Source organism: Phoenix dactylifera, chromosome 11 (assembly GCF_051530095.1).
Source record: "Phoenix dactylifera cultivar Ajwa chromosome 11, Ajwa_hap1_PhDact_Kaust_v1.1, whole genome shotgun sequence".
Taxonomy (NCBI): Eukaryota; Viridiplantae; Streptophyta; class Magnoliopsida; order Arecales; family Arecaceae; genus Phoenix; species Phoenix dactylifera.
In genome coordinates, this window is record NC_143200.1 from 18327439 (window position 1) to 18348982 (window position 21544).

Genomic DNA, 21544 nt, shown 5'->3' on the forward strand with positions numbered 1-21544 from the left:
TTCCTTGCCTTTGTCTTTTAAAGTTTGACTATATATGGATATAAAATCTTGGATCTTGGTTCGTATTTGAATTGGAGAAACCTAGTTTCAAATAATCTATTTTTTATGTATTGCAGAACAACTAGTGATTAAACAAGACATCAAGGTACCGTTTCAAACTTGTCAAATCACGTGCTATCCAAAGATATGTGGATGGGAAGGGCCGGACCTGTCCGATTCAAGCACGGCTTTATAATTTAAATTTTTTTTTCAAAAAAAAATTGAAACTATGTACATTGAATTAGAAATATTTTAGTGGATGAATTTGGTTCAAAAAAAACATCAAATTTAATGTAGACCACTTTAGCTAGTATGGAAAGAACTGAATAGGATCCGGCATCACCAAATCTGACGTGGATCGCTTTGGCCGCTATGATAGGGATGGATAAAGTTTAGGAGCGTTATCCACCGTATATTAGAAAATCGAATAGCGAGCCAAATTTTCGGAAGCCAAAATTTGGTCATATGATGTTCGATTGAAATATTCTTTTGTTTAAATCGGTAACTTTTCGAGATCTACAACATGGTACTTAGCTAAGAGAGAGGTACATCTCAAGTGATCATACCCAAATTCCATCATTTGAGCTCCAAAACTGACCAGTCAAACTGAATTTTTTTAAAAAAGATTTTGACCAAATATATTTTTGAGAAAAATTTAGTAAAGCAACAGAAGGCAAAATTAATGTAAAAATTGAGATCTTCCTTATGCAGAATTTTAGTCTTTTGATTTATTTTTACTAGTCATATCTGTTTTAGAAAAGTAAGTTCAATTAGAACTATAAAACAATTTCAACCCGAATATGTAAGGACGGATCTCACCACTATAAATAGAAACTATATTCTCAATTTCATCATCATCAATTAAAAGAAAAAACATAGATTCTACTTTTAAAATTTCTCTACCTTTTTTTAAATCTATTTTTGAGAGATTTGGATTGAATGGGTTGAGATAATTCTTCTATCTTTCCAATCAAATCACAATTGCTATCCTTGCAATAAAAATCTTGGCTTTATTAATGCCCTAAAAGGATTTTATTATGTTCTTTAACTATTTGGAGATGATAGTTGGTAAGCATACCAATGCTCAAAAATGGATGTAATGAGTGTCAAACCAAAATATAGCAAGTAATTTTTAGTGACCAAGCACAACTTACATGAATTACTTTATTTTTTTTCAGAAAAGGAGATAACCAACCTCCATCCACTCCATCAAGCAAATGGGGTACCGGGAGCAAAAGCAAGATGCAAATGCCCAAATCTACAAACAGACGATGAAAAGGAAAAATTTCTAGAAGTAGTTGTGATACCTATCCTCTTCTCTTGGATGCTAAAGTAAGAAGCTATAGTATAATATATTGCTTTGAAATCCATGCCTAGTAGCAAATTTGTTGTCTAAACTTTCCCAAACCATTCTGTCATTAAATACAATGAGGCTTCATGTATAGCCTAAAACTATTGAAATGGATCTTAAAGAGTGCCAATAGCAATTAATTAGACATCATGATCTAAAGCAGTGTTATTTTGTGAATCACATGATGCCTGACAAATAAAACTTTCAGGAAGTAGTAATCTAGCATCCGATTGTCCAACATATCTTCTGATAGAGTAAAACTTGGGAGAGAACCTATACAATAATCCCTCAAAAACCTTTTTTTTTATTTTAATTGCATTCCATTTCTTCAATATCTTCGTCACACCTTACTCCTTATATATATATAATTATATAATATTAAAATATAGTATGTATCATATATATATTATTTTATTTTAAATTAAAAAATGTTTATATAAAATAATAAATGAATACTAAAAATATTTGAAATTTTTGATCTCTAATAAATTATAAATAAAATAACAAAAAAATGCTAGAAGAAAGATCTGCCTCTCTGATCTTACGTTAAGACGTAAAACAGGGGATGGGGAAAGGAAACACCAAGATTGGAAAAAGCATGAGAGAGAAATATAGATCGTTAAATATGTGTCAACCACGGATTTGGATTTATTTTTTTTAGTAAAAATAGTAATTTATATAGCTCTAACGTAAGTATATCCTGCCAAATCACTAGAAAGTAAATAGTACAGAGGGATAGGGACCATCTCCCGTACATCTTGGTTTTATTCTTCAAATCTCCTTTCTTTGCATCATTTCTTTCGGCTCCCCGTTTGTGCCAAGACATTCCCATGGTATCCTGATACGGCCGTTACTGATCCCCGTTAAGGTCCCCAATTTGTTCCCTATCTATGTGGCAGACCGGCAATTGATGATTCCTTTCAGTACGTGAGATCCAGGGCAATCACTCGTTGCCACATTTGAGAGGGCCCAAGCGGTGACTACGACGTTTTCCATTCTTACGTCCAGCGTACCAACCGTTTTTCCTCAGTCACAAATCTTCCTTTTTATTTATTTATTTATTTATTTAATTTTAATCAGATAATTTATATAACTTTAGTACAAATATGTAAAAAAAAATCAAAAACAGTAAAGAACTCTTTAGACAACTCCTTCTCCTCAATCCACGGAACAATTCTGGAGTGATTAGCTATATACGAAATCATCTAATTTAGCTCTATCTTACTACACCATGGAAACCATCTTGAATCTGACAAAAAATTTCAAAAATTTTCATTTCTCACCCTCCTTGAAAGAATAAATTAAATAAGATCTAAAAAAAACAGCGTGATAGAATTTACTTTCTTAGGAAGCACCCTCTCAACTCTCCTTCATCAGACTTTGACCAACGACTTTGAACGCTAGCAACTGCTCGTAGTTGCCGGGCAGGTAGATATATCATGTTGCTATTGATGACTTCCAGCCTATGGCCTCTTGGCAAGTTCGGGTTTGGGTTTAGTTTGGATGGTTAAAGCAGGCCTTCAGCAATTACGTTAACGATATTCAAACGGCAGTTTTCAGCATATCAATTTGGCTGGAAGTCGACTTCCATCCGACAAACTACTAATGCTCGGTTTAACTCCATCATCGTTTAGGAAGATAATAAAATAACACTGGTTCTTCTCACGTCATGCAACCTATAAAATAATAGTAAGGAAATAGTAATTAAAAAACTCTAATAAATTAATTTTAAAGATTTAAATTCAAATACAAAGTCGACTATCTTTTAAAAAAAAAACAAAATTGCCGGCCGCTTTGACTGTACTCATCTCCTTCACACTTCCCCAGTTCCAACCCCAAAACCATCGCCCAATGAAGCCATATAGATAACGCACCCTTCACCTCACAGAGAAGACGACGAGAGAAAGGTAGTGACCATCCATGGCGATCGCAGAGTCCGTTGGGTTACATGTTCTGGTCATCCCGTACCACGGCGATCGCAGAGTCCGTTGGGTTACATGTTCTGGTCATCCCGTACCCGGCCCAAGGCCACATGCTCTCCCTCCTCGACCTTGCTCACCTCCTCTCCTCCCGCGCCCGCCTCGCCGTCACCGTCGCCGTCACCACCAAGAACCGCCCCCTCCTCGACCCCCTCCTCTCCCGTTCCCCGGACGTTGTCCCCCTGGTCCTCCCCTTTCCCGATTACCCCGCCCTCCCCCCGGGTCTCGAGAACTCCAAGGACCTCCGTCCCGCCTTCTTCCGTCACCTCATCCACGCCCTCGCCGGCCTCCGCGAACCCCTCCTCCGCTGGGCCCGATCCACTCCTCACCCACCCACCGCCATCATCTCCGACATGTTCCTTGGCTGGACCACCGACCTCGCCGCCGAGTTGGGCGTCCCCCGCCTCGTCTTCTCGCCCTCTGGGGCCCTCGCCGTCGCCATTACCAACGTCCTCTGGCGCCGGATGCCCCAAAGATCCAATCTTGACGACCACGATTGCCCCATCTCCTTTCCGGAAATCCCCGGTTCCCCTGTTTTCCCCTGGCGCCATCTCTCCATGCTCTACCGGACCTACAAACAAGGGGACCCGATCTCGGAGTTCATAAAGGAGGGACTTTTGTCCAACAACACGAGCTGGGGATTCGTCTTCAACACCTTCTCCGACCTGGAGATGGTCTATCTGGACCGCCTCCGGAAAGATCTGGGGAACCCGCGGGTCTGGGCGGTGGGGCCCCTCGCGCAGCCGGACGGCCCCGCTGAGCGCGGTGGGGTGAGCTCCGCCGTCGCCGGCGAGATCATGGAATGGCTGGACGGGTGCCCGGAGGATTCCGTGGTGCTGGTGTGCTTCGGGAGCCAGAAAGTCCTGGCGCCGCCGCAGGCGGAGGCGCTGGCGGCGGGGCTGGAGCGGAGCGGGGCGAGGTTCGTCTGGTGCGCGAGGGGGGCGACGGCGGTGCCGGTGGGGTTCGAGGGGCGTGTGGCGGGGCGGGGGCTGGTGGTGCGGGAATGGGCCCCACAGGTGGCGATCCTGGGGCACCCGGCGGTGGCGGCGTTTTTGACTCACTGCGGGTGGAACTCGGTGCTGGAAGCGGTGGCGGCCGGGGTGGCGGTGCTGACGTGGCCGATGGGGGCGGACCAGTTCGCGAACGCAAAGCTGGTGGTGGAGGAGGCCGGCGTCGGAGTGGCGCTATGCGACGGCGGGGACGCGGTGCCGGACCCGGACGAGGTAGCCCGAGTCGTGGCGGAATCGCTGGGCCAGTCGGGGAAGGAGTTGAGCAACCGAGCGAAAGAGCTGAGTCGGAAAGCTTTGGCGGCGGTAAAAAAGGGGGGAAACTCGTTCAAGGAACTGGACGAGATGGTGGCCGAGCTTTCTAAGCTTCGGGTGAAATGAATATTTTTGCTGCCGTTGGGAAACATCTCCGGCTTAGCACCGGTTTGGATTGGATCCGGCGGCGTGGCTACCAACGCCGGGGATGCTTGTCCTCTAGGAAGCTTTACAACATGTACTACCGACAAAAAAGATCTCGTCTTTTTGTTTCTCATTATTTTTGTTCTCATTTTCAGCCGATCACTGTCCCCGTTCGTGTCCTCACTTCTGTATCACGGGCCATGCATGGATATTATTCATTTTTAATGCTTCTTGAAAAATAAATTTTTCCTTGGCTTGCAACTTTGGAACCTCAACATACTGATTCTCATATTGGGGTGGCAAGCAGGTAGTAAATTGCTAAGGCCCAGCTGGTCACGTAAAAACAAGCTGCCCGAGCTCGGTTCAAACTCGAGCTGAGTTCAAGAAAATCTGCTCGAGCTTGGCCTGTCTTCTAAACAAGCTGCTGGATCCCGGCTTGTCCAAGTCCAGCGTTGAGCTTTAGTCAAGGGGAGTAGAATCTATCAGAGCTCGACTCATGTTTATAACCGAGCTACTCATAAGTAGCTCTAATTGGTTGCAGCTCCGCACTCGCCACCAGACAATACTTGACAGAGGAAAACAGAGGAAAAGAAATACAGTGACCTTGATTGTTAGGATGGGAGACAATCTAATTAACCTTGATAGTCTCACAGGTTCTTGATACTTTATCTACTTGTAGAGATGATGATCATGATGCCATCGGCCCCTAATACCTCATAGACTATTTATTTAGTTTTATATGTATATTTTTATATTTTCGAAGTACATTGTAAATGTAAATTGATAATGTAAATGTAATCATATTTGACAATATGAATATTTTGAATGATCCGTTTAATTGTAACACGTGACTTTTGTTAATAACATATTTGATAAATTCATATAGAAATTTAAAATTTTTTAAATAATCTTTTTTAAAAAATTACTATGGCAACGCTATAAAGCGCCGTTAAAAGAATAAATGCCGACGTATTTAAACGTCGGCGAAAGCCATAGCGGAAGCCAAAATGGAAGCCATGGATAACCCAACACTAAATAGCATCGATAAAGCATCGATTTTTTTTTTAAAAAAAATTACTTTAACAATGCTTTAAAGTATCGTTAAAAGACCCAAGACGATGTTTTTAAACGTTGACGGAAGACAAAGATAACCTGATGCTTATTAGCATCGGCAACTATCGACGCTAAATATGGCGATAAGCGTCGGCAATTAATCATCGGCTGTAAAAATACTAACGCTTATAAGCGTTGGTATACGGATTAAAAAGCATCGAGAATATTTTTTTTTCCTACAGTGGAAGGTTTGTCTCCTTCAAGCAAGAAGGTATTTTTTTTTTTTATTTTAAGACTTGTTTGACGTTGCTTTTGTTTTATAAAATTATTACTAAAAATTGAATTAATTTAATTTCTAATTATAATTTTTTGATATATTTTAATACTTGATGTTTTATAGTTATGTTTTACAACTATTTTTTATGGATGATTTACTATATTAACATAAAACAATCTTACAAAAGAAAAACTAGAAGTTAGTTTTAATATTTTTTCTAACTTTTTTGCCCTCTGCATCTTGTAAAAACATTTTTCAAATGATAACAAAAAGTTTTAAGAAGATGTATTTTATTTTAAAAGTTACAAATAGCTTTTGTAAGCAAACCCAAAAACATCCTTAGACAGCAATATAAAACTCTGGTGGCTATTGTAATCCCCCAACTAGCATAGACAATTGCCAGGGATGATAGTTTATGACCCGGAAGGTTTAAATACAGCGGATCTGGGCTCTAAAGGAGTTGACCCGACTTAACCTATTATTAAACAAGTTGAATTTAGAATTAAAGTCTACCCATTTAACCTGCTTCATGACATAACCTGTTTAATCTATTTAGTTTGTTTAAAAACTGTTTAACCCATTTATGACCTGCTAAACCAAATCCAGTTTGTTTATTGAATGGGTTACGTGTGACAGTTACTTGTTCAATAAAATATTCGAGTTTGATATTTGACTTTTAACATGTTTACTAGATAAATTGGGTCTGGGTTGATGAATATCTGACCCGACTCGATCCAATTACCAACCGTAACAGCTACTAACTGTGGTAAATGATAAAAAGCACGTAAAAAAAATTGGCTACATGTTGTGAAAGGACTCAGCGATCATTTGGTTTGTGTTATGTGAGCTAACTGGGAGCCTACTTGAAGCTACTTTGGGCCATTTCTCTTTTGGCAAATGTAAGCTCACTTTAAACTCCTTATAGGGCCAAATGCTCAAAATGGCTTCTCGGCAGGCTGAACTAAGTTAGGATAACCAATTACGGGCAACCAATTAGTGGTTTTAGTTCAACCCTGATGATGTAGATAGGAAGTCTATTTCAACTCCCTATCTTTTTTGTTTAGTCAGACCTAAAACATCACTTTGTGCCCTTCTTTCTATTTGTATAATTTCCTCATTTTAAGATAGTGTCATAAGAGCATAAGATCATCAGGAATAGAGTCTTATGGCAACCAAACACCATTTGCAAAATGGGCATATACATGGAATACTTATGTTCATCTTTTGAGCATTGACTTTTTTATGTCAATTCTAGAACAGCTTATACCCATTCTTTATGTCTATTTCACTCTTTTTAGATCGATGCATAGTTTTTAGTTTTATATTATCAATTATATTATATAAATATTATAATATAATAATCAATATTATAATGATAATATTATAATTATTATAGTATATAATAATATTTATTATATTAATTATTAATATTATTATAAGCTATTTACTATTTTGATAATTTTGAATAAAATATTATCATTGCATATATAATTTATACGTAATATATTATTTTTTAAAAAAAATCTAAAATTTTTATTATTGCTTAATGCATATAGATTAGATATTAAGATATTATTAAAACTAGACATATTCATAAGTCAGGAAGCATACTAGTGTCATTGTTCCATATTGACTAATAAAAAGAATGTCGTACGAGTTTATTAGTCTGGGTCGGGCCTCGTCCCAACAACTTAAGATTTTGGGCTCTGAGTTAATAACAAGTGATATTAGAGTTAGGCTTATTATGCATCCCAACCTTTATTAGTCATGTGTAAAGAATGACCCGAACTATGGGCAAGCCCTCTTTTTGAGAAGGAGCCAACCGTGATGAGGGCATCATGAGATTGGGTAGGAAAAAATTTTTTCAGCCCCATAATGACTAATAAAAGGGTTTATTAGCTTGAGTTGATCCTCCTCCCAACAATTTGAGCTTTTAGATTGTAAGTTCGTGACACTAACCTGCTTATTACGCCTGAGCCTTTTCGATGGGCTCCAACTGACGGTTGTAGGCCTGGCGGCTTGGGCCAGCCTTGGAAGATAGACCATTTTAATAAATGGGTAGAGCTCGGGATTGGAGTTTAAAGGCGGGCATGAGCGGCCAGGTCATTTTTATTTTTTTCTTGTATTGTTTGTTTATATTTGATGTTTTTATAAATTTAATTTGTAAATTATTGTTTATATACAAACTTAATGGGATTAGACTTGTTGTAAGGTCTCGCTATATTTTTTTATTCATATTAGCAGTTTAAAATATTTTTAGTAATTTATAAAAATTAAAAAAAAGATTGAAATATGAAATTTGGTTTGATGCTCGAACCTGAATATGAGTCGGGCTTCGACCTGAAAAGTAGGCCCAAAAGTTGAATGTGGTTGAGTCCGGATCTAAATAAATTGTGCTGATCTTTGGACAAGGTCCAGTCAGCCTAACAAACTCGAAAGCGCTCTCTCTCTCTCTCTCTCCCTCTCTCCCTCCTTACTAGGCCTTGATCCTGAAGGCATTTGCGGACCCTCCCTTCACCTCCACTGCAAGCTGGCTACTGTCTCCGAGCGCTGGTGTTTCGTTCTTACTGCACCACTGCCCGCCCTCCAGGTATTCTTTGGCAACTTTGTTCTCAATCGCTCCTTTGGCTGAAAAACGAAATAACAGAATTTTATTTTTCTTTTAAGGTGGGTGGACTGCCTGTTATTTCTCCAAAAAGAAGAATGAGAGAAGAGAATTGTATTTCTGCCGTCTTTACAATGTATAGGAGCAACCTTTATATAGTACTAGGAGGCTAACGAAGTTTGGTAAGGCAGACTATGTTTAGCACAATCAATCACAAATCAATTAAGGTGAAGTTTGATAAGACCAACTAAGTTTGGCACAATCAGCCTTTATGGAGGCCGACTATGTTTGGCACAATTAATCACAAATCAATCAATGTTCCTATAATTATTCTAACATCCTTCCTCAAACTTTAGGTAGTAAAGTGGACACCAACTCAAGTTTGGAAACAAGAGATCGAAAGATATCAGGAGGTGAGCTTTGGTGAAGACATTCGCAGCGAGGACAGATCTTAGAGAGAAGGCAATCGAGGCTCAACGATGCTCGTAGACGAAAGCATCATAGAAGAAGAGCAAGATACCTTGAACTGGATGATGAAGAAGCCCGGGGCAGCAAATAAAATCGGAGATTGAGGACTGAGGTGGCACCATGCAGATGTATGCTTGCTAAGTTTACCTTCGCCAAGCTTCTAACGAAACGGTGTGGCGCGTTGCTGCTGGAATTTGGAGTGGGACCACGCCTGTCGAGTCTACTTTCCGCAAGCTTCTAACGAGATGGTGTGGTGCGTTGTTGCTGGAGTTTGGAGTGGGACTGTGCTTGCTGAGTTTACCTTCACCAAGCTTCTGATGTGATGGTGTAATGCACTGTTGGGGTTTGGAGCGAGACCGCGCCTACCGATTTTATCTTCGCCAAGCTTTTGACAAGACGGTGTGGCGTGTAGCTGCTGAAGTTTGGAGCGGGACCATGCCTGCCGAGTTTACCTTCGCCAAGCTTCTTATAGACGGTGTAGCGCTCTACTACTAGGGTTTGAAGCGAGACCACACCTGCTGAGTTTACCTTCGCCAAGCTTCTTGTTGCCCAAAGTGACAAGCCAAGAGGGGGGTGAATTGGTTTCTCTTGATTTTAACTATCTTACTTATGTTAATTGATGAGTTAGTGGAATTAAACAAATCACAATACAAACAATAAGAAGTATAGTGGTTCGGTGCTCTCCTAAGCACCTACGTCCACTCCCCAAGCGACCCCTTGGGAATTCACTATAATTCCGCGGATTACAGTTGGATTGTTTTCCGGGCTCACAATCCAAAAACCTTTACACTTTGGTTTTTCGGGTTCACCAAAAACCTATGTTGGTTTTACGGGCTCACCAACGAACCTATGTTGGTTTTCCGGGCTCACCAACGAACCTTTACAATTGGTTTTACGGGTTCACCAATCAATCTATTCCGTTGGTTTTGCAGGCTTACCAACTAACCTTTACAATGAGTTTAATAAACAAAGAAAGAAGATTTAAACTCCTAGATGAGCAAATATAACAATATAATCTACAAAGAAGAGTTTAGAGAATAGTTATCGCTTGATGTGACTCCTCTCTTCTTTGTCAAGGATGCTTCACTCTTCAAGGGTGGATGGAGCTCTTAATGACTCTTGGAATCTGCTCAACCACTTTCTTTTGACTCTTGAATGAAGCACTTGGATGAAGAAGATTAGGGCACTTTGTCTTTCTTGTGTACTCTTTGATGTTCTTGCAAAAAGGATGTTCTCTCTGATGAATAGTGCCACTTTAAATAGTTTTCTTCATCCATTGGACAAGCCCCAATGGTTAGAATTCAAAAACTAGCCGTTACTCACTGTTGGAAGGACAAAAAGTACTTCTGCAGAACTAGCCGTTATGCTTCTGCCCGTGTTTGGTTCGGCTCAACCTGTCCTTGGGTCGACCCAACTTTCACTTGGGTCGACTCAACCTTTCCTTGGGTCGACCCTCTCAGAACCACAGAAACTTGCAATTCAGCCTTCCTTCACTTGGGTCGACCCAACATTTCTTTGGGTCGACTCAAGGTTCAGTTGGGTCGACTCTCTCAGGGTTTCCAGAGAACCTTTTCTGTCATCTGTTCTGTCTTGCCTTTGGGTCGACCCTCTCAGGGTTTGGGTCGACTCAAGCTTGGGTCGACCCTCTCAGTATTTCCAGAGAACCATTTTCTGAGTTGTTGAGAAGTTTGAAGTTTGGGTCGACTCATGCTTTCCTTGGGTCAACCCAACTTACTGTTCATCTGTGCCATTTTTGCAGAAGTGTGCCAGATGCTTTCTTGATGTGCCGGGGTCGACCCAATCAACCTTGGGGTCGACTCAATCCACACTTTGCTGCAACTCAAGGTTAGATTCATCCAAGTAAACAATAAAATGCATCTTTAACTTGTTATACAAATATACTGAGAGTAACAGACTTATAAATGAAGTATCGAATTAACTTATAACATACTCTCGATTATTGCTTGTTAATCATCAAAATAACACTATCATCCTCAATCTCCCCCTTTTTGATGATTACAAAATATAGAGTATGAGCCTATTGATACTTGTCTTAAAATCAGTTTTAAAAGGGTTCAAGTTGCTGAATTTCAGCTTTTCAAATATGAGAGTGAAGTCTCCCCCTATATTATTCAAATGTTTCCAATTTGACTTTTTGAATTGCTCCTCCTTACATTTATATTTCATTAAAGATGAAACTCTAAAAATTTGAGATAAAGCATGAGTTTCAGGTTATGTATCGAGGTGTGAAAGGTGCTGCCAAATTCTGAAATTCTATGTGCCAAATTCTGAAATTTGATAGAAATTTTTGATTTGATCATTTTCATTGTTACAAATTGCTCCTCCTTAAATGTATATGCTTTCCCATTATAATTTTCAATTTGTTTTACAAGTTATTTCTCTTTTCTTACACAACTTATTTCTCTTTCTTTACTTCTCCCCCTTTTTGTTATCATCAAATAGGTGCATGGGAATAGACACAATAAATAACAACCATTTAAACTTCATTGATCAAAATAGGAACATTTTAGTACAATAATGCCAAAAACAAAAATAAATACAATGTTCCTCAATCAAAGTTTAAAATACATGATCAACACAAAATACATATGAGAACTAGATACCCATCCTAGGCTCTAAACAGAAATACTAATATCAGCCTAGGGAGTATCTAATGGCTGGGATCTAGTCCTCATCCTCCTAGTGTACGTGGCGAGGGGAGGTCGAGCCTGATGAGACTGAGTCTGGCGTGGAGCACGATGAGCTGGATGACTCTGTGCCGAAATCTCTGACTCAGCAGCCTGTGGCACAGATGGTCCATGAGTCTCTCTCTCTCCGTAGAGCTCCTATCTGCTCCCTCAGATCACTGATCTCAGCAGACATGATGTCTAATCTGCTCGTCAGCCCATCAGTGATAGTCCTCGCCTGAGCTGACATAAGCTCTGTCATCCTACTCTAGAACTCATCTGTATCTCCCGCAGGAACAGATGACGATGGTCCAGCATCTGAAGGTGCAGTAGGATGATCCATATGCTCCTCATCCTCAGGGATAGGGTCTCCAATATCTGGTGCATCACCTTCTGGTGCATCACCCTGAATCCCTGCTCCAGTATGAGCCCACTGCCCGTTCACTTTCTCATAGCCCATGCGAATAAGTGATCGTGCAGTGTATGTATCAGTATGAAGCAGATGCCTGGAGATCTCCCCCTCGACAGATATGTCGTGCTGTCGGAAGATCAAGGTGAGTATCATACCATAAGGCAGGGATACTCTGGAGTTGCAGATCACCTTCCTCATCTGCCTCAGTATCATGGCCGGGAGATTCAGGAGAATACCCTGAATAATATGCTCCATCACTACTAGATCTCGCTCTGTAATGAGATCGAATCTCCCGCTCTTCGGAAATAGAATCCTATTTATGATGCTGAGCAACAACCTCATTTCTGCAGAAAGAGAGCTCGCTATTACCTTCTCCGAAAAGTCGAAGTCTTCATTCTCAAGTATCAACTGCAGGGCTCTCATCTTGTTTTCTGGCTTTTCTGGAGTTGCTCCTTCGCAGGGGAGATGAAGCACTCACTCAAACTCTCCTCGGAAACTCGAACCCTAACTCCTTGAACTTCCGAAATGAGCCCTCCCATCCCAATTTTGAGGAAGGCATAGAACTCCCGAACTAGTCCGGGGTAGATCACCACATCTAGGGAGCAAAGATACTCCCAACCTTGCCTTCGGATCCATTCCCCCAAACGGAACCCTTCTTGATCAAAGAACTCGGAATGGATCCTTCTCTCCGTTGTAACCGGTCTCCCCGCAAACTTTGCAAGTTGTACTGAGGGGGAGGGAGGAGGAGGTGGCTCTGCACGTGTCTCACGTTGTGGAGACACTGTAGATGGCTCCGTAGCATCTCTTTCCTCACGTTGGATCCATGAGACTCTCCCGGATCTCTTGGCTACGGCTCTTTTGGGTCCCATTTCTCCAAGATCTTGAAGTAATCTAGTGTTTGGAGATGATTGGAGGAGATTGGAGAGTGGGGAATAAGGTTTTCGGAAGAGGACAAAGGGTAAACAGTGCCCTAGAAGCTCACGGGTCCCCCTTGTAACAGTGGGGTCCCGACGTTGGGTCGACTCAAGAATTTTCTTGGGTCGACTCAACGTTGGGTCGACCCTATTCTGGGTTGGGTCGACCCAAGTTCAGAAATTTTTCCTTTCTCTTCCTTTTCGCTTCAAATAATTTTTCTTGCTTCCAATCCTTACAAATTCTTTCTGGGACAATGATACATGAGTAAGGAATCTATAGATGACAAGTTTGACTCATGTTTCATGGATTTTTAGAAATGGGAGGAGTGTATCATGAGACTGCTTGTTCCCTTTTATATCTCTTCAATAAAAAGGATCACATATGCCTAATTTCCTCCTTAGCGTGCAGAATCTATCTTCACTCAAGGGTTTTGTGAATATGTCAGCTAATTATTTTTTCAGTACATATATGCTCAATACATATGTTTCCATTTTGCACATGATCCCTAATAAAATAATATCTTATTTCTATGTGTTTGGCTTTAGAATGCTGAACCGAATTTCTAGTGAGGTTGATGGCACTAGTATTATCACACTTAATAGGAATGTTATCTAGCTTAACTCCATAGTCCTCTAGTTGTTGCTTAAGCCATAGTACTTGAGCACAACAACTGCCAGCAGCTATATTATTTAGCTTCAGCTGTTGATAGTGCCACTGAATTCTGCTTTTTGCTAAACCATGATACTAAGTTGTTTTCTAAGAATTGACATGTTCCAGTAGTGCTCTTCCTATCTAATTTGCATCCAGCAAAATTAGCATCTGAGTATGCAAGCAAATCTAGACAAGAGTCTCTTGAGTACCATAATCCTATGTTCGTAGTTCCTCTTAAATATCTAAGGATTCTTTTAACAGTACTTAAATGTGACTCCTTAGAATCTGATTGGTATCTAGCACATATTCCTACACTAAACACGATGTCTGGTCTACTAGTAGTAAGGTAGAGCAAGGATCCAATTAGTCCTCTATAAAGCTTAATATCAATACTCTTTCCTTTCTCATCTTTGTCTAGCTTACTAGTAGGATTCATTGGAGTGCCTACTCCCTTATGATTTTCATTCCCAAACTTGTTTAGTATTTCCTTTGTATACTTAGTTTGATGAATGAAGATACCTTCTTTAGTTTGTTTGATTTGTAATCCTAGAAAGAAACTTAGTTCTCCCATCAAACTCATTTCAAATTCTCCGTGCATTAAATCAGCAAATTCTTTGCAAAGAGTATCATTTGTGGCACCAAAGATTATGTCATCCACATATATTTGTACCACTAATAGATTTTCGTCCTTTCTTTTGAGAAATAGTGTTTTATCTACATTTCCTCTACTAAAGTATTTTTTAGTAGAAATTTGCTTAATCGATCATACCAAGCCCTATGTGCTTGTTTCAATCCATATAATGCCTTATGTAATCTAAACACATGATTTGGCAATTCATGATTCTCAAAACCAGGAGGTTGCTCTACATATACTTCTTCCTCTATAAAACCGTTTAAGAATGCACTTTTTATATCCATTTGATACAATTTGAAATCCATGAAACATGCAAAAGCTAGAAGTAATCTAATAGCCTCTAATCTAGCTACAGGAGCAAATGTTTCATCAAAATCTATCCCTTCTTCTTGATTGTATCCCTTAGCTACAAGTCTAGCTTTATTTCTTATAACTAACCCATTTTCATCTAATTTATTTCTAAAGATCCATTTTGTTCCAATTATAGAGTTATGCTTTGGTCTTTCAGTTAATATCCATACATTACTTCTTTTGAATTGATTTAATTCTTCTTGCATGGCATTTATCCAATTGGTATCTTTTTCAGCTTCTTCATAAGTCTTAGGTTCTAACTGTGAAACAAAAGCAAGATAATCATTTAAATTTCTAAGAGAGGATCGAGTTCTTACCCCTTGAGATGGATCACCAATGATTAAGTCTTTAGGGTGTCCATATGCATACCTCCATTCCTTTGGCAAGTTTTGAGATTGTGGTGGCACGCAATCATCTCCCTTATCTTGAATTGGCACGTCATCAATATTCAACTTTTCAAAGTTAATAATTTCTGTATCATCATCAAGAATATTTTCTTTCCTAGCAGACTCACTATCAGACTCATCAAATATGAGATTAACTGACTCTTTGACTACAAGAGTTCTTTTATTGAATACTCTGTATGCCTTGCTTAAAGAGTAATATCCAAAGAAGCACTTGTTTTATCAGATTTGGCATATATTTCATTCTTGAGAACATAATATGTATAACTGAAAAACATGAAGGTATGCACCATTTGATTTTCTGTTTTTCATTAGTTCATATAGGGTTTTCTTCAAAAATAGATTTAATAGAAACCTTATAATATGACAAGTTGTGATGATAGCATTAATCAACTGCTATCACAAGGCATTGTCCTTACACAACCAAGGTTCTATTTTTATAACCCCTATATGCAATAGTGTTCTTGGTGCAAAAATAATTGTATTTAATATTATTTTCTATGCAAACCTTATTAACAAATTGCAAACCTTTTTCATTTGAAATCTTTTGTAAGTTTGTGCTAATGCAGAAAATATTTCAATTTAAGTGCCAAGAACAAAACCAATATTAGCTTTGAGAAATTTTCCACAATTACAAAATCAGAAAGCTTATCTCCTAGGTTCACAATCCTAGAGATTCAAATAAGTTCTTATGGAGAATTTTCAAAGGCTAAAGGTGAAGACAATATTTTCAGATTTAGAAATGATTCTAGTTTGTTTTTCTAGATGACATACATAGCAAACTTTGACCTTGCAAAAATTAATCTAAGTGAACCAATGACAAGGTCTTTTGAGATTAAGTCCATACTAGTATGAGTTGATTTTATATGCCAAAACTAGTCTATTTAATCTTGGTATTCTTAATGTATATATTAAAAAAAAATATACCAAGTAGACATTCTTGTGTTTATGATCAATAGAAGATAATGCCGAGGATAAGAACTCTCAATCAAGTATATAGAGAATTCAAAGAGTTATTCTAAGAGTATTGATTAAGTAAATTATCCATCAATAACTGAAGCATAATATAGGAAGATGGAGTGATTTGGATATATTTTCTTTTCATACCAAAAATATCACTTATATCACAGAAATGATTAATACTAGCTACAATTTCAATATGCAAGGATTACTAATTTCATTATTTCTTCCATTTTGGTCACTCTTCTTAATTATATTTTAAGTTCCATTCTTTAACACGTGTCTAGAGAACCCATTGTCTAGATAACATCTTTCATTAGAATCTTGGGTAGCTAGACACATTTGCTAAAAATGATCATGTTTTCAACTTAGAAACCCAAGCTCTTTTGGGTCCTTGCAGGTTAGTTATAATTGTTTCTTTTGGAACCCATATTCTCTTAATTACCATTTTGTCTCTTAGTTTGCAGGTTTTAGGATTACAAGTAATATACTTCTGCATACTCTTGCTAAATTTAAACAACATAGATTTAGCAAAAACAGATAATGAATTTTCAGTTTTCTGTTTCTGTTTATTAGTTTCACCAGATTTGTGAAAAATTGTTTTAGGATGAATAGTGGAGGATTTAAGAAATATATTCTCGAAAGATTTTTGAGTGTACCAAGGTTGATATCCCAATCCAGCTTTGTCATATACAGCTCTTGAATTTTCTATCATTAAATTCAATTTTTCAGAGCTGAGAGTGAATCTTTCAACAGTAGGTTTCAAATTATCAACTTCTTTAGTTAATTTTTCATTATCTTCTGAAAGCAGTTCATTATTTTTCTTAAGTTTATCATGGCTTTCAGTGAGAAGTTGATTTCTCTGATTTAGTTCTTTATTTTTTTTAATTAAGATTTTAATTTCATTAGTCAGTTTTAGTTTTTCATCTATTAGAATTTGATTTTCATTATTCATGTTCTTGTTCCTACAAATAAGTTTCTTATGTTCTAAATACAAATCAGAAAAAACATCATGAAGTTCATCAAATGTAAAATCATTTTTAGTTTTAGCATGTACCTCATATATCTCATCTTCATGTGCCATTAAGCATGAATTTGCAATATGATGCTGCTCTTCTTCTACACATGATGTTTCAGATTTGTTAGTGCATTCATATTTAACTTCAAGCATATTCCATATTTCCTAGCAGTTGTGCAAAAAGATATGCAATTAAGTTCACTATCATCTAATGCACAAAATAGCACATTCATGGCTTTTGCATTTTGCTGATCCATTTTCTTATCATGATTAGTGCTTGTGTGTGGTCCATTGACTATGATACTCCATAAATCATAGTCATGTGCTTGAATGAAAATGCGCATGCGTACTTTCCAATATGTATAGTTTATGCCATTAAAAAGTAGAGGTCTATCAATTAATTGTCCCTCTCCTAGAAAACTATCTATTTGAGTTGTCATGATCTTTGGCTCTTGATCTTGAGATCAATAATTAATATTAGAGCACCTGCTCTGATACCACTTGTTGCCCAAGGTGACAAGCCAAGAGGGGGGGGGGGGGGGTGAATTGGTTTCTCTTGATTTTAACTATCTTACTTATGTTAATTGATGAGTTAGTGGAATTAAACAAATCACAATACAAACAATAAGAAGTATAGTGGTTCGGTGCTCTCCTAAGCACCTACGTCCACTCCCCAAGCGACCCCTTGGGAATTTACTATAATCCCGCGGATTACAGTTGGATTGTTTTTCGGGCTCACAATCCAAAAACCTTTATACTTTGGTTTTTCGGGTTCACCAAAAATCTATGTTGGTTTTATGGGCTCACCAACGAACCTATGTTGGTTTTTCGGGCTCACCAACGAACCTTTACAATTGGTTTTACGGGTTCACCAATCAACCTATTCCGTTGGTTTTGTGGGCTTACCAACTAACCTTTACAATGAGTTTAATAAACAAAGAAAGAAGATTTAAACTCCTAGATGAGCAAATATAACAATATAATCTACAAAGAAGAGTTTAGAGAATAGTTATCGCTTGATGTGACTCCTCTCTTCTTTGTCAAGGATGCTTCACTCTTCAAGGGTGGATGGAGCTCTTAATGACTCTTGGAATCTGCTCAACCACTTTCTTTTGACTCTTGAATGAAGCACTTGGATGAAGAAGATTAGGGCACTTTGTCTTTCTTGTGTACTCTTTGATGTTCTTGCAAAAAGGATGTTCTCTCTGATGAATAGTGCCACTTTAAATAGTTTTCTTCATCCATTGGACAAGCCCCAATGGTTAGAATTCAAAAACTAGCCGTTACTCACTGTTGGAAGGACAAAAAGTACTTCTGCAGAACTAGCCGTTATGCTTCTGCCCGTGTTTGGGTCGGCTCAAACTGTCCTTGGGTCGACCCAACTTTCACTTGGGTCGACTCAACCTTTTCTTGGGTCGATCCTCTCAGAACCACAGAAACTTGCAATTCAGCCTTCCTTCACTTGGGTCGACCCAACATTTCTTTGGGTCGACTCAAGGTTCAGTTGGGTCGACTCAACTTATTCTTGGGTCGACCCTCTTAGGGTTTCCAGAGAACCTTTTCTGTCATCTTTCTGTCTTGCCTTTGGGTCGACCCTCTCAGGGTTTGGGTCGACTCAAGCTTGGGTCGACTCAACTTCATCTTTGGTCGACCCTCTCAGTATTTCCAGAGAACCATTTTCTGAGTTGTTGAGAAGCTTGAAGTTTGGGTCGACTCATGCTTTCCTTGGGTCGACCCAACTTACTGTTCATCTGTGCCATTTTTGCAGAAGTGTGCCAAATGCTTTCTTGATGTGCCGGGGTCGACCCAATCAACCTTGGGGTCGACTCAATCCACACTTTGCTGCAACTCAAGGTTAGATTCATCCAAGTAAACAATGAAATGCATCTTTAACTTGTTATACAAATATACTGAGAGTAACAGACTTATAAATGAAGTATCGAATTAACTTATAACATACTCTCGATTATTGCTTGTTAATCATCAAAATAACACTATCATCCTCACTTCTTATAGACGGTGTGGCGCTCTGTTGCTAGGGTTTGGAGAGAGACCACAACTGCTAAGTTTACCTTCGCCAAGTTTCTGACGATACGGTGTGGCGTGTTGCTTCATGCTCACCTGGTCCTCTGAGGTTTGAAGCGGGACCGCACCTACCAAGTTTACCTTTGCCAAGCTTCTGACGAGATGGTATGGCGTGCGCCGCCCCCGCCGCCATGGAGGATGCAAGAGCACCGGAAGCAGGTGCTCAAAGAGCTTAACTCCCTCATCTCTAGTGGCACTGGCATGTCCTTGCCCAATTAGGTTCTCCATGAAGATCTCCTAAATTTCTACATAACCACGGGACGACATGCCAACCAAACTAGGAGGGATGAGACGCAGAGAAGAACCCACGCCAGTGTTTCCATAACCTACCAATTCCCCGATCCCAGAGCATGGTTGACCGACACCTTGTTCGCCAGATCGAATGACATCGAGCCATCGAGGTCCACGTGGTTGTCCACACGGGCATGAGTGTATGTCAAATTCACCGTCTCGTCGAAAGCCCTCACCGAGTTCATGAACTGAAACCTAACATCCTTCTTGGGGACGTTGTAGTCGATGATGAAGGAGCCAAGCTTCTCCACGGAGAGAGCGAGGCCGTTGAGGGAGGGGCCGTGGATGAAGGTGGCATCAGTCATGGAGGCCTCGAGCTTGAGGTCGCCGGTGTTGACGGCGAAGGTGGTGCTGGTGGAGCTCCTGTCCACCTTGTATCTCCTCTTCACCGTAGCCTTCATCTTGCCCTTTCACGCTCTCGCACTCTTGACGCTCCCCCTCGTGCCTTACAAGCGACGGACTCCGCCGAGGATGGAGGGGAAAAGGAGAGAGGAAGCAGCGGCAGGAGGACGCGGGCACGGGCGGGGCCGCCAACTCCTCTGGAGAACGGCTATCAACAATGACATGCCGTGTATAGCTCGTAGACTATCTTATTTGATAGCCGTTTATCTCCTGATGGCAGCCATCTAACACTGCACAACATTCTATTTTGCAAATTGTACACCATAAAAGATCCGTGCTTTAATTGATGACTGATCTAATAATGCATCTCCAACTATTTAGACTTCAATAATGTAACATTGGGTGGGCCTCTCTCTTCTATCTGAAAATAATAATAATAATAATAAAAAGTAAACCTTTATGCAATGGCAAAATTAATCTATTATAATCTAGGTATCATGAGTGCGAAATATGGGCAGCCTCTCCATACATAAAAAAAAAAATGCTACATACATCCATCTTTAGACTCATGTTGTCACGCTCCGGATCCGGGTCTGTGACACGGCCGTGCTATTGCCAACTATTGCCCACAATAACACGCAGCCTCATACAAGGGTAACAAGTAGCCAAAAGTAATCAAACTTTCATTTATATTAAAATGAGTGCAGTACAACCTTTAAGGCTGATACAAAATATAGAACTTCTATACTGTTTAGATATACAAAAGTGTGTATATTCCACCCAAAAATAAAAGAAGCCTTGTTACAAAAGTAAACGCCCCTGATGGCGGTCACTGGTGAGGATCTGAAAAAAAAGACAAATAAACGGGTATGAGCTATGCGGCTCAGTAAGTAATCCTGCATAATATTATCGGATCAACTAAAAGGCTAACATGTTTATCAGGGTTTGAGAAGCTGACATGCGTATTATCTAACAATTTACCATGGCAAAATATGTATGTTGGGTAAATAAAGCAGTATTTTAAATCAAACAATAATTTTCGTAAAATATACTTATGAAACGTGCCCCGGCATGCCGTGGTCCATTCTCTCGGATGCTACTATGAAGTCATTCTCGGCCACTGGCGGGGCCAGCTCAAGTATTAGTCAGCCACTGGCGGGGCCGACTCAGTCATTCTCGGCCACTAGCAAGGCTAGCTCAGTTACATTCGATCAGTAGCATCTTTGAGCCCATTTATAGTGTCTCTTGGCTAAATAGGATTTTGCTATACTAACTTGCATGCATGATTTAAAATATCAGCATAATCATGATGCACACATGTCCATAATTTATGAAATCAGGCAAGTTACTTACTTATCATAACATATCATCCATGAAGTATGTACTTGAATAACACTTAGAAAATATTAATAAACATGACATGATCCATAATAGGATTGGAATAGGTTACTTACAATAACTTGTTATCCGCTTCCTTAGGTCCAGATAACATATCTTTGATTTCTAAGACCACATTATAAGAATCAGTTCATGGACTTGTTTGGATCCCAATCAAGAATTTTAGCCCAATTTAATTTACTTAATTTGAAGCCTTTGGGGTTCAATTAAAGCCAATT

General features: G+C 39.4%; 2 pseudogenes; one reads left to right on the forward strand and one right to left on the reverse strand.

Moving 5' to 3' along the window:
• The first annotated feature begins 3363 nt into the window (after positions 1-3363).
• Positions 3364-5549, forward strand: LOC120107832 (UDP-glycosyltransferase 89B2 pseudogene; annotated as a pseudogene).
• Positions 5550-19621: 14072 nt separating this feature from the next.
• On the reverse strand, positions 19622-19987 carry LOC120107827 (outer envelope pore protein 24B, chloroplastic pseudogene; annotated as a pseudogene).
• Between the last annotated feature and the right edge of the window lie 1557 nt (positions 19988-21544).